This window comes from Euphorbia lathyris, chromosome 3, assembly GCF_963576675.1.
Source record: "Euphorbia lathyris chromosome 3, ddEupLath1.1, whole genome shotgun sequence".
NCBI lineage: Eukaryota > Viridiplantae > Streptophyta > Magnoliopsida > Malpighiales > Euphorbiaceae > Euphorbia > Euphorbia lathyris.
Window position 1 is genome coordinate 104295274 of NC_088912.1, and position 15540 is coordinate 104310813.

The window sequence follows — 15540 nt, forward strand, 5'->3', positions numbered from 1 at the left end:
CGCATGCAATCCAAACTGAGCTCGTGGAAAGCAAACTCTCTCTCACTTGCTGGTCGGATTATGCTAGTACAATCGGTGACATCGGTCGCCCCGAACCATATAATGCAAACCAACAGGCTCCCGATGGGGATGTTGAATAAGATGGACAAACTTAATCGGGGGTTCATTTGGGGAAGTACCTCCCAAGAGAAAAGGTTGCACCTCCTATCTTGGGATAAAGTCTGCCTTCCAAAAGATAAAAGGGGCGCGGGAATAAGGAAAGCGGATGATACCAATAAAATCCTCTTGATGAAACTCTTATGGCGGCTTTGGAAAGAACCTCACACTTACTAGGCTTCAGTGCTTAGAACTAAGTATCAGAAAGACGTAATTTTTGGAGGGTCTCAGAGAATTTATGGAAGTCGGTCTCATCTCTGGCGAAGCCTCCAAGCTGTTTTTGATGAATTTGTGGTAGGCCTCTCTTGGAGCATAGGTAATGGAAAAACGACGTCATTTTGGGACGATATATGGCTAGACAACCTGAAGCTTAGGGATGAAACAGTTGTCCCTGTGGATAGTGAAATTTCAGATTGGAAGGTAGCAAACCTTATGGGCAGCAGCAACCAGTGGAATTGGGACATCTTAGATAAGTATCTAGACACTGGTATCTGTTGGTCCCGTGTAATGTGAGAATTAGTTCCAGGGGGGTTAAGGAACTATTTAAAAAATTTCTCATTTACGGCTGACTTTCTTTTTATACTTAAGATTTTTCACTTAGTTGTTTAGCACAGTGGTGCTGAGTAAAGTCAGAGGCAGCATTAGTTGATCTAAGACTAAGGCTGCTTCTAACGTTGAGTTAGGAAATAGCACTGAAGTCTATTCTTGAACTCAGTACTCAAAACACACAACTCAATATATATCAGTTTTAGCGTTTTACTAGGCACAGTACAAAGCAAGCAGATAAGGAGTTGAGAGTTAGAAAATGTTACTCAGTAGATTTATCCTGGTTCGTCCTCCTGCCTATATCCAGTCCCCGAAATCCTTCCGAGCTTTAATCCACTATTGAGCTCTTTCAGGTAGAGCACAAACCTCTTACAATAGTTAGTGAGTATACAGAGTACCTTCCTCTATATCCCATACCCAATATTATTCTACCACTGAGTGCTATAGCCGAGCAACTTAGTATCTCCTTATAATATTTAGAAATGATAAAGATGTTGTTCTAAATGAACAGAACACTTTAGATGATTTACAATCTAGTCTTTTACACAAAATAAGAGTGAGTGTAAGATTTATTTGCTTTGTTTTGGCACAGAACTTCAGATAACAATTTGGTCAGCTTTTCGACTTTATGAAGATCTGCATCGAATGAAGCAAATGAGAGGCTTATTTATAGTGACATCTGAGGCTCCAGTTATTTCGAAATTCAAAATAACCGTTGGAGGGAAACGGCTTCGCTATCGCTTTCGCTCCTCAATGCTCAGTGTCTTCGGCTAATAAGAACGTTGCCTTTTTTGTCTTGATTAGGTATCAAGTACTTTTGGTCGGTACCCGTCAGGTTGTCTCTCCATTTATGGTAAAGTCTTCTAGACAGCTTTTTGCGACGTCTGATCATTTCTCAAAATGGATTGGCTTTGCCTCCAAGCTGTTGAGGTCAACTTCTGACTTGATTTTTATCCGTTCCACTCAGCAGCTTCATCGTGAAGCAATTAGCAATGCTTCCAGATCCTTCTTCTTGCATTGCTGAGTTGATCAATTGGCTTGGATCTGTTGACTTGGGATTTTTTTTTTGTTACAAGGAAGGCATAGCCCAAAGAGAAAAGATTAACTAAAGACACATATTCTTCTAGTTGCCCGTCCTAGACGGTCATCCTTAAGAATAGCCTGGAGGCTTACAGGAGGCACATCAAACTCATGATAGCCTAAAAGGTTCTTCCCTACGAAATCTGCCATCCAGTCTGCAGCCTGGTTTCCTTCCCGAAGCACGTGTGCTAATTGAACGCTCCAGCTTCTGTTTCTGATTAAGTTGCACTTGTGCAAGATCCAGGCATGGGGTTGCTGACCCCTTGAGTCCTCCTCCAAAGCTTTTATCACATCCAACGAATCAACCTCCATTATCATTCGTCTATACCCTTTTGACCAAGCTATTGTTAATCCGTAGTAGACTCCCCACAATTCCGCTAGGACAGCAGAACATCTCCCTAAATTTGCACTGAAACCTCCTTTCCATTCCCCTCTGTAATCACGTATTAGCCCACCCGCGTAAGCCAATCCTGTATTTCCCTTGCTTGCACCGTCCGAGTTTACCTTCACCCAAGGTTCCTCCGGAGGATGCCATTTAATCCATTGCTCAGCCCTTTGCTCGGCTCCTGTAACTGGAATTTTTTCCAAAGCTCTGGTAAACTCGAGAGCCTTAGCGCAAATATACTCTGCTCTGTTTCCCATGAATAGCTCTCCGCCAAACACATAGCTGTTTCTCCAGCGCCATATCCACCATATTGCGAAGGAAAAAATCGTGCACCACCTGATTCCTCTAACCATCGTTATCTCCTGCAGGTTTTGTTTTAGCCACTCCTCCTGCTCAAGACTAAAAAAACAGGCGGTTACTCTATTTGGTATTAAATCAAGCCAGACTCCTCGGGCCTCTGCACAGTCCCTAAGGGCGTGGATCATCATTTCATAGCTCTCGCATTCAAGACACTCCCCTGTATCAGCAGCTAGACGCCTATAGCGGAGAGAATTGGTCATAATGTTGTTATGCATAACCAACCAGATAAAAGCTTTAATTCGTTCCGTTGTTGTTAGTTTCCAAATCGACATCCAGGGTTTGTCCCTGGATCCTGCCCCATTCTCCGCCCGAATACAAGCGTAGCCCGATTTCACTGTGTAAATTCCGGATTTCGACATTCTCCAACACCAGTTATCCTCAATGTCATCTTCTGTTACCACGGATTGAGACATAAGCTGTAGCCTGGTCCCCTGCGTTATAAACGAATCAATAAGCTGCCATTTCCAATCATCAGTATCCCACAAGTCAGACACCATGAGATTTCTGGTTTCCTGAGGTATCGGTATGCCAATGTTGCCTGTAAAACACCCATCCCCACACCACCAATCCTCCCAGAACCTCGTTGTCCTTCCGTTGAACACAACTCTTCCAATTCCTTTCTTGATTACCTCATTCCCAGCTACGATTCCCCTCCATACTGATGAAGCAGAAGCCCGCACTGGAATCACATGACCTGAGATGCCATTTCGACAGTATTTGCTTCGCATCACTTTAACCCAAGGACGATCAGTTTCCACCAAAACTTTCCAAGTTAATTTTGCTATCATGGCTGTGTTGAAATCTCTGGTGCGTCTTATACCAATACTCCCTTCCTGCTTGGCCTGACAAATCTTCCTCCAATTAATCAGATGCGTTTTCCTGTTCTCCCTGGACGATCCCCATAGGAAGTCGCGGTTGCACTTGTCAAGTTTTAAGCAAATGCTCGTTGGCAGGGCTACCATTTGCATCGCATATGAGGGCATGGATGCAGTAACCGATTTGATGAGAGTGATCCTTCCTGCTATGGATAGATGTCTCCCTTTCCAACCAGCTAGTTTGTTATTCACTCTGTCCACCAAGCTTTTATAAGTATCTCTATTGACCCTTTTGTGAATCAGAGGCATCCCAAGATAGGATCCCAAGTTCTCTGTAGCTTCAAATCATAAGATCTGGCAGATACCCCGATGAGTGGTACTCAGAACGTTAGAAGAGAAAAAGACTTTTGATTTTTGGAGACTCACCCTTTGGCCTGAGCATTCGCCAAAAAACCGAAAAATGTTTCTGATAGTTTGTGCTTGGTAGTTCGTCGCTTCAGCAAATAGAATTATGTCATCTGCAAAAAAAAAAGATGGGTTAAAGTCGGTCCATTTCGCGAGAGCTGAATTGGTTTCCAATTGTTACAGATCACATCATCCTCTATCATGTGGCTTAATCTTTCCAGACACAGAACAAACAGATAAGGAGATAGCGGGTCTCCCTGTCTAAGACCCCTCGAAGGCTTGAAACCGGGTAATTTCTCCCCATTCCAAAGTAGGTGCATTGACGAAGCCTCAACGCATTTCATAATTAGCTCAATCCAGCTCTTCTCCATCCCAACAAGTTCCAAAGTTTCTTTTAGGAAATCCCAACTGATCCTATCATAGGCTTTTTCCAGATCCAGTTTTAACATCATAAACCCTTTCTTGCCTCTCTTTTTGTTAAAAGAATAGATAGACTCTTAAACAAGGATAATATTGTCAGAGATACTTCTCCATGGGATGAAGCTATTCTGAGATGGACCAATAACCGTGTTCAACAATGATTTGATTCTGTTCACAATACATTTTGTAATGACCTTGTAGAGTATATTGCATAAGCTGATAGGCCGAAACTGGGAAGCAAATTCCGGATTATCGACTTTTGGGATTATCGTGATTAGAGTTTTAGTAATGTTCGAGTCCAATATTCTGGAGTTCAATGCTAACAGGACAAAAGAGCTTACCTAGTGACCAATCTGCCCCCACAGTCTCTGGTAAAAACCCGTGGGGAACCCGTCAGGTCCATGCGCTTTGAAAGGCATCATGCTGAAGAGGGCCGATTTCACCTCTGTTTGGACGACCGGTGCATCCATTTTTTTGTCTTTGATCTTCTGTTATAATAGGGAAGGCCGTGATCGTATGTAGTGAAGTCCAATTTTGGCATTCCTCAGTGTACAGAAACATGAAGTACTGGATAAGGATTTCCTTCACTTCATCATCAATCTAAGTCCAAACCCCATTCTCATCCCTTAAACCCTCAATCTTATTTTTGTGCATCCGGATTAACGTCGAGAGGTGAAAAAAGGAGGTATTTCTGTCCCCGTAGCAAAGTCAATTTACTCTCGGCTTTTGGAACCAGAACACTTCCTCCTGTCTAAGAATATCATCAAATTCTGCTTGAATTTTTGCTTCCAACCTTAGTAATCCATTCGTCACACCCCCGTCCATCGCTCTCTGAACCCCAGCAAGCCGACGGACTGCCCGGGATTTCCTCCAACCAAGGTTGCCAAAGACCACCTTATTCCAGTCTGATACTTTTTCTGTAAAAGCATCAATTTCTATTTTGACGTCCCCTTACACTGACCAGTTATTCTCAAAGAAGCTTTAGAAATTGTTGTGAAGGAGCCATGTGGCGTTGAAACAAAAAGGCTTCTCCATCGCTGGTGGCTCGGGCTCATGGATACAGAGCATAATCGGACAGTGATCTGACTAGTGCCGCGGAAGATGTCTCACAAAGGCCTTCGGAAAAAGGGTTCTCCAGTTTGTAGTGCAAAGTCCCCTATCAAGCCTGCATGCCACTATCGTTCTTATCATAGATCCCCTGAACCAAGTGAAACGAGGTCCTTTGAACCCCAAATCAATTAGGTCCAATCTGTTAATCCAGTCTGTGAAAAAAGAGCAACGGTTCAGAACTCTATTTGACCCCCCCTTGCTTCTCATCCGAGGAGCTAATGCAGTTAAAATCTCCAATTAGTAACCATGGGAGGGAGATTTGGTGCTGTAATTCAATAATATCTGCCATAAATTGCCTTTTGAAAGCTAGCTGGGGACGGACATAAGAGAAAGTTACCAGGCTAGTCACTCCATTCCATTTACCCCCAATTATTGTAACCTTGGCACGAACTGTTGTCCTTTTTTTTAAATATGTATATATATATATATATATATATATATATTGGTTTTAAAACGTTTTTCAGAAAATAAGAAAACTTATTAAAGATTTTCCGTTTTATCTTTAGATTTAATAAAACTAACTTTTATCAATCTAACTATAAAACTAATAGCTTTGTCATAATGATTACCAACCATAATAATTAGGAACATATGCATAATCTATTTTAATTAACAATTAATTAAAACTTATTTATCTTTAGAATCAATTAATCAAAACAGTTTCGTTAATTAACCTAACTATAAATATTCATTCAATCTTATTGAAAAACTTCTTAATTTTCATATATGAAATAACGGATTTAACGCAGGCTCTGATACCACTGAAAGAAAATAGGCAAACGTTTGGCAGCGGAAATATAAAAATTTTAACCTTTTTCCATTAACCCAAGATCTGTTAATCGTTATTTCATATAAAGAGGGATAGAAGGAAATACCTTTTGAAGTTCTATCTACCGTTGCAATCGAAGTGCCCACAACTCTTACTCCGAGTTCCCGAGCACAAGACAAAAACACAATCCAAAATCAAGTTAGATATCAACCGTGTAAAAGCAATCAAGAATAGATTGCCTCTAATAAATCAACACAAGATCAAGGAATAAGAGAAAGATATGAAAATCAATTGAATCGGGAGGAAGCGGTGAATGATCTCGTCCTCAACTATGGGGGTCGAAATTCTCTCTCTGCAGCAAACTAGGGTTGGCCGAAATTTACATATAGAGGGGGTATATATACTCTCTTGTATCTAAACCCTAGTTAGATAGAATTAGGTTACTGAATAAGAATTTAATTCGGAATATAATTCTTATTTATTATTTATAATTATATCTAAATATAAAGATAATAATAATAACCTTTTATGATAATAATAGGAGCAATTTAATCTCATTAAACCTCCTAACTTATTTATCTTTTAATTAATTTAATTCACAATCATAATCTAATTAGGATTGCTTAAAATCAAATTAATTTCTTTATGCATTTAATACATAAAAATCGCCCCCCCTCTATTTACTGGGCTTTGGTGGACTCAGTTGGGCTTCCATCAATTAATTAACATCTGTTTCTCTTTTGGGCTCCAAGTCTTATGTGCGACCCATTAGGTTCTTATTGCTTCTAGCCGTATGCAACTATTAAATTAATTTTCTCAGAATTATATTTAATCTTTGCATAACGGAATGAGTACGCGAAATGTGATTAGCAAATCCGAAACATTCCCCCAGAGCTATAAGAAGGCAGGTTGATTTTGTCGTTGACCTTTCCGTATTAGTTACAGTATAATTCGATCCTTTATCAATTACATCCTTGAACTGAATCTTATGACTATGGATAATGTCAAGTCACATATAGCGAGATGTTCGTTTTACTTGTACAGACCGAGATAACTCCAATTAGATAGGTTAAGTGAAATCTGTATTTCAAGTCTTAAGCTATCACCTTGTAAGGATTTAGAGTCAAGTCTTACACAAGCGATCCTTGGACGTATCTCCCATTTATCGGGAGTGACAAATGCTCAATCCAATGTATAACTTTCCTATAATTACTTCCTGTGATACCCAACGTCTGCCGTTCACACCCCAAAGTCATCTCTGTTATGGATCGTGTTACAACAGGATCAAAGCATCACATTCCATAATCCAGAATCACTAATTAACATTCCTTTGAGTCTGAGGATTACTTATACCTATTAATACCAATGAGATGAACAGGTGACAAGGATAAAATCTACCCATCCTGTTATCTCAAGTCGGGTCCCCAATCCTAATGAACTCCCTTTCATTGGATCCATGTAACTGTCCAGATATCTGCATATCTGAAGCTTGTGAGATCAGCTTTCTGTCTCTACAGAAGACATTGTTACATGCAAGTCTCAACAGTGATATGTCAATCCTATTTCTAAACATATTACTTCACTTGGGGTAGTTTTAAGTTTATTAGTTTATTATAAAGTTTCGTCTCACTTCATGCTTGTATGAACACTTTATAATCACTTTAAACAAACTTAGGGATTTCCTTTTATTAGACTTATTTAGTTCTTAAAAGAGGCTGCCTTTATATATAGTTATGAAACCATATCTTATTAAAACAAATGATGCAAAGAACACTTCATTTACATTAAGTTTATATCCTAGAACAATTGTCTATAGGACACTAAACCCCAACATACTCCCACTTGGACTAAAGCCAATTGTTTCTACAACTTATCCTAGTAAAACTTAGATGACGATCATGTACTTTCTGGGCTAAGGGCTTTGTCAACGGATCTGCAACGTTGTCCTCAGTAGGTACTCTCTCTATTCTCACATCTCCTCTTGCCACAATCTCTCTTACAATGTGGTATCGCTTCAGGTAATGCTTGGATGCATTATGAGACCGTGGTTCCTTTGCTTGTGCAATGGCTCCATTGTTATCACAGTACAGTGTAATGGGATTTACAATATCAGGCACCACACCAAGTTCAGTAATGAACTTCTTAATCCAAACCGCTTCCTTTGCTGCTTCCGCAACAGCGATGTACTCTGACTCGGTCGTAGAGAAAGCTACACTTCCCTGCTTGGAACTCTTCCAACTGACCGCGCCCCCATTCAAGATAAACAGGTATCCTGATTGGGATCTAAAATCGTTCTCATCTGTGAGATGACTGGCGTCTAAAAATCCTTCTATTTTCAGATCCCCTTCTCCGTACACTAGGAACATGTCTTTAGTCCTTCTCAAGTACTTAAGAATGTTCTTGACGGAATTCCAATGCTCGTCTTCCGGATTACCTTAATAACGACTCGTTATACTTAACGTGAACGCTACGTCAGGTCTAGTGCATAGCATAGCATATATAATCGAACCGATTGCGCTGGCATACGGGATTATAGCCATGTGTTTCTTATCATCTTTGATTTTAGGACATTGATGATTGCTTAACTTTACTCCATGTACCATGGGTAAGTTACCTCGTTTCGATTCAAGCATGCTAAACCGCTTTAGCACCTTTTCAATTGTATGTAGCCTGTGAAAGACCAAGCAGTCTTCTTGATCTATCTCTGTAGATCTTTATACCAAGTATATAAGCTGCTTCACCAAGGTCTTTCATGGAGAAGTTACTTGATAACCATACTTTCACCAACTGTAGTAGAGCTATATCATTTCCCATTAATAATATATCGTCCACATATAATATTAGAAATGCAACTGAGCTCCCACTTGCTTTTTTGTAAATGCAAGCTTCTTCGCAATTTTGTTCGAAACCAAATTGTTTTATGGTTTCGTCAAAACGCTTGTTCCAGCTTCTAGATGCTTGCTTGAGTCCATAAATGGATCTCTGTAGTTTGCAAACCTTGTTTGCATCCTTTGATATGAAACCTTCAGGTTGCATCATATATACATCCTCAAGCAGGTTTCCATTTAGGAAAGATGTTTTCACATCCATTTGCCAAATCTCGTAATCGTAGTGAGCGGCAATAGCGAGCATTATTCTGATTGATTTGGACATAGCCACATGAGAGAAAGTTTCATCATAATCAATTCCTTATTTCTGACGATATCCTTTCGCTACTAACCTAGCTTTGTAGGTGCTAACCTTTCCATCCATGTCAGTCTTCCTTTTGAAGATCCACCTGCACCCAATAGGTTTTATCCCTTCGGGTGGATCAACCAAAGTCCACACTTGGTTGGTGTACATGGAATCCATTTCAGAATCCATGGCCTCGAGCCATGCTTTAGAATCTGGACTGGTAAGAGCCTCTTCGTAGTTTTCGGGTTCGTCGTCTAACACGGGAATCTCATCATCATCTCCCACTAGAAAACCATATCTAATTGGGAGTTCACGAACTCTTTGTGATCTACGAATGGGTGGCACTTGAGTCTCATCCAATGGGACTGCTTCGGGTTCCTCAACCGCCTCTGTTGTTTCAGTCGGTGTTTCTTCTTCTTGAACTTCATCAAGTTCAAACATGCTTCCCTTTTCTGTTTCTTCGAGAAGCTCGTTCTCCAAGAAGGTTGCGTGCTTGGATACTATTACTTTCTGATCATCTGGATGATAGAAGTAATACCCTACAGTTTCCTTAGGATATCCAATGAAGAAACATTTATCAGATTTAGAATCTAGTTTGTCTGACGCTACGCGTTTGACAAATGCTGAACAACCCCATACTCTCATGAATGAGAATGTGGGTTTCCTACCAATGAATAATTCATATGGTGTGGAACTAGCAGATTTAGTTGGTACTCGATTTAGGGTGAAGTGGGCAGTTTCTAAGGCATAGCCCCAGAATGTCTTTGGAAGTAATGCTATGCTCATCATAGATCGTACCATATCTAGTAAGGTACGGTTCCTCCTTTCGGATACACCATTGTGTTGTGGTGTATAGGGAGGTGTCCATTGCGAGCATATCCCACATTCAGTTAGATAATTCAGAAAATCATCTGAAAGATATTCGCCACCTCGATCGGATTGAAGTATCTTTATTTTCTTTCCTAATTGATTTTCTACTTCATTCTTGAAGCATTTGAATTTCTCAAAAGCTTCGGACTTGTGCTTCATCAAGTAAACATAACCATATCTGGTATGGTCGTCTATGAAGCTTATGAAGTATCTGAATCCTCTTCTTGCTTGGACCGATATAGGACCGCATACATCCGAATGTATTAATCCTAGAGTGTCTGATACACGCTCACCTTTATTGCTAAAGGGTGTCTTTGTCATTTTACCTTTTAAACATGCTTCGCATGTTTCCAATGATTCAGAGTCAATTGAATCTATAAGCCCATCTTGATGTAGCTTAAGCATGCATCTTTTGTTTATATGGCCTAAACGACAATGCCACAAGTAAGTCGAATTATCTAGCTTATGTCTTTTGGTATCAATTGCGAATACAGAAATTTTGTCATCTAGCACATAAATCCCATTTTGTGATATTCCTGAAAAATAGAAAATCCCATCTCTATAAAACTCACAATGTTTGTCTTTTATTGAAATATGAAAATCGTCGTCAACAAGACGGCTAATAGAAATAATGTTTATGGACATTTCTGGAACATACAAACAGTTCCCTAATTTTATTACAAGCCCAGAGGGCAAACTTAAAGCATAATCTCCAACAGCGAGGGCGGCAACTCTTGCTCCATTTCTTACCCGCAAGTTTATGCTTCCCTTCTTCAATTCCTTAGTCCGATTTAGTTCCTGCATATTTGTACAAATATGAGATCCACATCCGGTATCAAGTACCCAAGATTCAGACTGTGAAATTGTATTTATTTCAATATAAAACATACCAGATGTTGAAGCACCGTCTTTTCCCTTCTTGAGGGAGGCTAGGTACTCCTTACAGTTCCTTCTCCAATGCCCGTCTTTACCACAGAAGTGGCACTCTCCTTTGGGCTTCTTCACTTCCTTTCCCTTAGCTCTAGTAGGCATGGCCCTCTTGCCTTTCTTAGGATGTTTAGGATTGGGAAAATTCCCCTTCCTCTTATTTGATCCCTCTATGATAAGAGCTGGTATTGCCTTGTATTTCTTTATATTTGGCTCAACTGACTTGAGCATATTTGCAAGCTCTTCAAGAGAGGTTTGCAAGTCATTCATCTGGTAGTTCATGATGAACTGTGAATAACTCTCTGGGAGGGATTGAAGAATTAAGTCTATGCTTAGTTCGTTATCCATCGCGAATCCAATACTAGAAAGCTTGGTAATATAGCCATCATCTTGACACAATTGTGTCATTACAGATATGCCCTCTTGCATCCTGCAACGATATAGCAATTTTGATATTTCGTAGCGTTCGCACCTAGTTTGTTTCCCAAACAACTCCTTTAGGTGCATGATGATGGAATAGGCATCCATTTCCTCATGTTGCCTTTGCAATTCCGGTGTCATCGATGCAACTATGATGCATCCCGCATGATCGTCATCAGCTTTGTGCTTCTGGTAAGCATCAATTTCTTCGATGGGAGCATCATCAGCTGGGATAAGGGGTATCGATGTATCAAGTACATACCCTATCTTATCGAACTTCAAAACTATTTTGAGGTTACGAAACCAGTCGGTGAAGTTTGAACCATTCAACTTGTTATCGGTAAGTATATTTTGCAGATTGGTTTTAGTCATGCTTTTAAGAGTGTTTTAATTTAACCTGAAAGTGAGAAAGAGTAAATGTATGTTATTCATTTGTTTTAAAGTACATCAATCTAAAATTATAGGTCTTTTAGTTCATTTTAAATTGGTCCCACTATTTTGCCAAATTAATAGCCCTCCATATTAATTCGAAGAATTTCACAAATCCTTTAGTGAGCTAGGATCCTAACTCCTGAGATTTCACCTTGAGTTTGCTCAACAAGCTAGTCTCATTTGTTAGGTAGATTCATGTAATCAATCACATCTTTAATGTGATTCCTAGGTTATTGGGTTACTAACCACATTAGTAACTAATATGCTATTCATATTAATCCCAACCATATTGCCCATTAGTTTATGATAACATGAGTTTGCTCATCCAATTACCATAATCTAATTTAAGTATTACCCCATATTCATGAAAGAACGATTTTCGATAATTCAGGTGTTACCATAAGACCCCAAGCTTGAGTTAGCTCAACAACCCAAAGGCCCCCAGTACTGCCGGCTGAATTATAATATTAGGGAGGGGCAACCGATTTTAATAACTTACTTATTTACTTAACTTTTAATTAGTGAGGGATTTTTATTTTAAGTCTCATAATCTAACTTAGTCTTGATTTGCTTTAGCATACATCAGACACATACATTGGTGTTATGGACATATTATCTAAATTATTCCGTCGAGCCAGAGACGAAATAAAAGGTGATGCGGACATCCTAACTAGGGCCGCCGCCCAAACACACCCTGGCGGATCCTCCGACGCCCATGCCACACAAGCAACGCAAGCACCTATCAGGGCGAATCCTAAGGATGTACAAGTGGAACGGATCCAGGCGCCTATGAGAGGGGCGGATCTCAGGTTATAAGAGAGGGCGTATCAACTTCTATCCCAAGGCGGATCCCCAGGCTTACTTCCTCCCGAAGTAAATCACCAACCACCCTGACATTCCGTACCTGCACCTCTGTACGACTTGTCTGGGCATGTTACCTATTTTACCCTTTTTGTCTACCGCTTTGTCGTAACCCTAGTAGGGGTAGTCCTGGTCTTTATCATCATTAGGGGATGTATTTAAACCCCACTTTTGTAAGGATAGGGCAACTTTTTATCAATCTAAAATCATTCTCTTTGAGAACAAAGGTTTATACCTTGTTATGTTGGGATTCTCTCCTTCTAGTTTAGCTAGAGAAGAACCTCTTTGTTGGTTTACGATTAAAACCTTCATTTATCGCTTTCAATCTGTATCAAAAGGCCAAACCTAGGGAAATACTAACTATTACATATTTCTCTTTAGGTCCTCCGTCTTCTCTATGGCGCCTTGAAATTACATATTAATTTCTATACTACTAAAGAAAACTTCAATTAACTTGAAGGGAATTAGATGAGAGGAGAAATTACAATAGATAGTAGAAAGGCAGGACTCGATTCTCTTTTATATATACAAATATCTCAACTCCCGATGCATCTCTTCTTGCCGGTCCGATGAGTTACACTCACTCGCAGGCCCTATTTTAAAAATACCAAAAGACTAAATAGAGGGTCCAAATATGTCCATAACTCCAAACATACATAGACTCAATTAAATAAATTTAATTGGTTGATTACATAAAATACTTATGTAATATTTAGGTTAATCACATTCACTCATCAAATTAACTTTCATCCAATTTTAATTATAACAGTTTCGTATCTTCTATATTAACCTTTTAGATTAATACAACTATACAAAACTTTATTTATGCATGTCCCATTATTTTGATTTCAATTCATTTAATACTTTTGATTTACAAATAGGTAAAACTGACTTTTAAATAAATTCTTTTATTCGATAATCAAAACAGAAAACTATTAATTTCTGAAACATATATATATAACTATATTTAAAAACCATATTTTAAAACAGTTCTAAAATATACATGTTTCGGGCTGGGCCCCGAACACGTGGCTGCTACCGTTTGGCAGCAGCCACGCGTCTGGTCCGCCGCTGCCTCGCGGCAGCAGCGGCCAGACGTCATGCGATTGCTGCCGCGAGGCAGCAATCGCACGACGGCAGTCGGGTTGCGCCGTGAGGCGCAACCCGAACTGCTGTCTTTTTTTTTAGATATGTATATATATATATATATATATATTGGTTTTAAAACGTTTTTCAGAAAATAAGAAAACTTATTAAAGATTTTTCGTTTTATCTTTAGATTTAATAAAACTAACTTTTATCAATCTAACTATAAAACTAATAGTTTTGTCATAATGATTACCAACCATAATAATTAGGAACATATGCATAATCTATTTTAATTAACAATTAATTAAAAATTATTTATCTTTAGAATCAATTAATCAAAACAGTTTCGTTAATTAACCTAACTATAAATATTCATTCAATCTTATTGAAAAACTTCTTAATTTTCATATATGAAATAACGGATTTAACGCAGGCTCTGATACCACTGAAAGAAAATAGGCAAACGTTTGGCAGCGGAAATATAAAAATTTTAACCTTTTTCCATTAACCCAAGATTCGTTAATCGTTATTTCATATAAAGAGGGATAGAAGGAAATACCTTTTGAAGTTCTATCTACCGTTGCAATCGAAGTGCCCACAACTCTTACTCCGAGTTCCCGAGCACAAGACAAAAACACAATCCAAAATCAATTTAGATATCAACCGTGTAAAAGTAATCAAGAATAGATTGCCTCTAATAAATCAACACAAGATCAAGGAATAAGAGAAAGAGATGAAAATCAATTGAATCGGGAGGAAGCGGTGAATGATCTCGTCCTCAACTATGGGGGTCGAAATTCTCTCTCTGTGGCAGACTAGGGTTGGCCAAAATTTACATATAGAGGGGGTATATATACTCTCGTGTATCTAAACCCTAGTTAGATAGAATTAGGTTACTGAATAAGAATTCAATTCGGAATATAATTCTTATTTATTATCTATAATTATATCTAAATATAAAGATAATAATAATAACCTTTTAAGATAATAATAGGAGCAATCTAATCTCATTAAACCTCCTAACTTATTTATCTTTTAATTAATTTAATTCACAATCATAATCTAATTAGGATTGCTTAAAATCAAATTAATTTCTTTATGCATTTAATACATAAAAATCGCCCCCCTCTATTTACTAGGCCTTGGTGGACTCAGTTGGGCTTCCATTAATTAATTAACATCTGTTTCTCTTTTGGGCTCCAAGTCTTATGTGTGACCCATTAGGTTCTTATTGCTTCTAGCCGTATGCAACTATTAAATTAATTTTCTCAGAATTATATTTAATCTTTGCATAACGGAATGAGTACGCGAAATGTGATTAGCAAATCCGAAACATTCCCCCAGAGCTATAAGAAGACAGGTTGATTCTGTCGTTGACCTTTCCGTAGTAGTTACAGTATAATTCGATCATTTATCAACTACATCCTTGAACTGAATCTTATGACTATGGATAATGTCAATTCACATATAGTGAGACGTTCGTTTTACTTGTACAGGCCGAGTTAACTCCAATTAGATAGGTTAAGTGAAATCTGTATTTCAAGTCTTAAGCTACCACCTTGCAAGGATTTAGAGTCAAGTCTTCCACAAGCGATCCTTGGACGTATCTCCCATTTATCGGGAGTGACAAATGCTCAATCAAATGTATAACTTTCCTGCAATTACTTCCTGTGATACCCAACGTCTGCCGTTCACACCCCAGAGTCATCTCTGTTATGGAT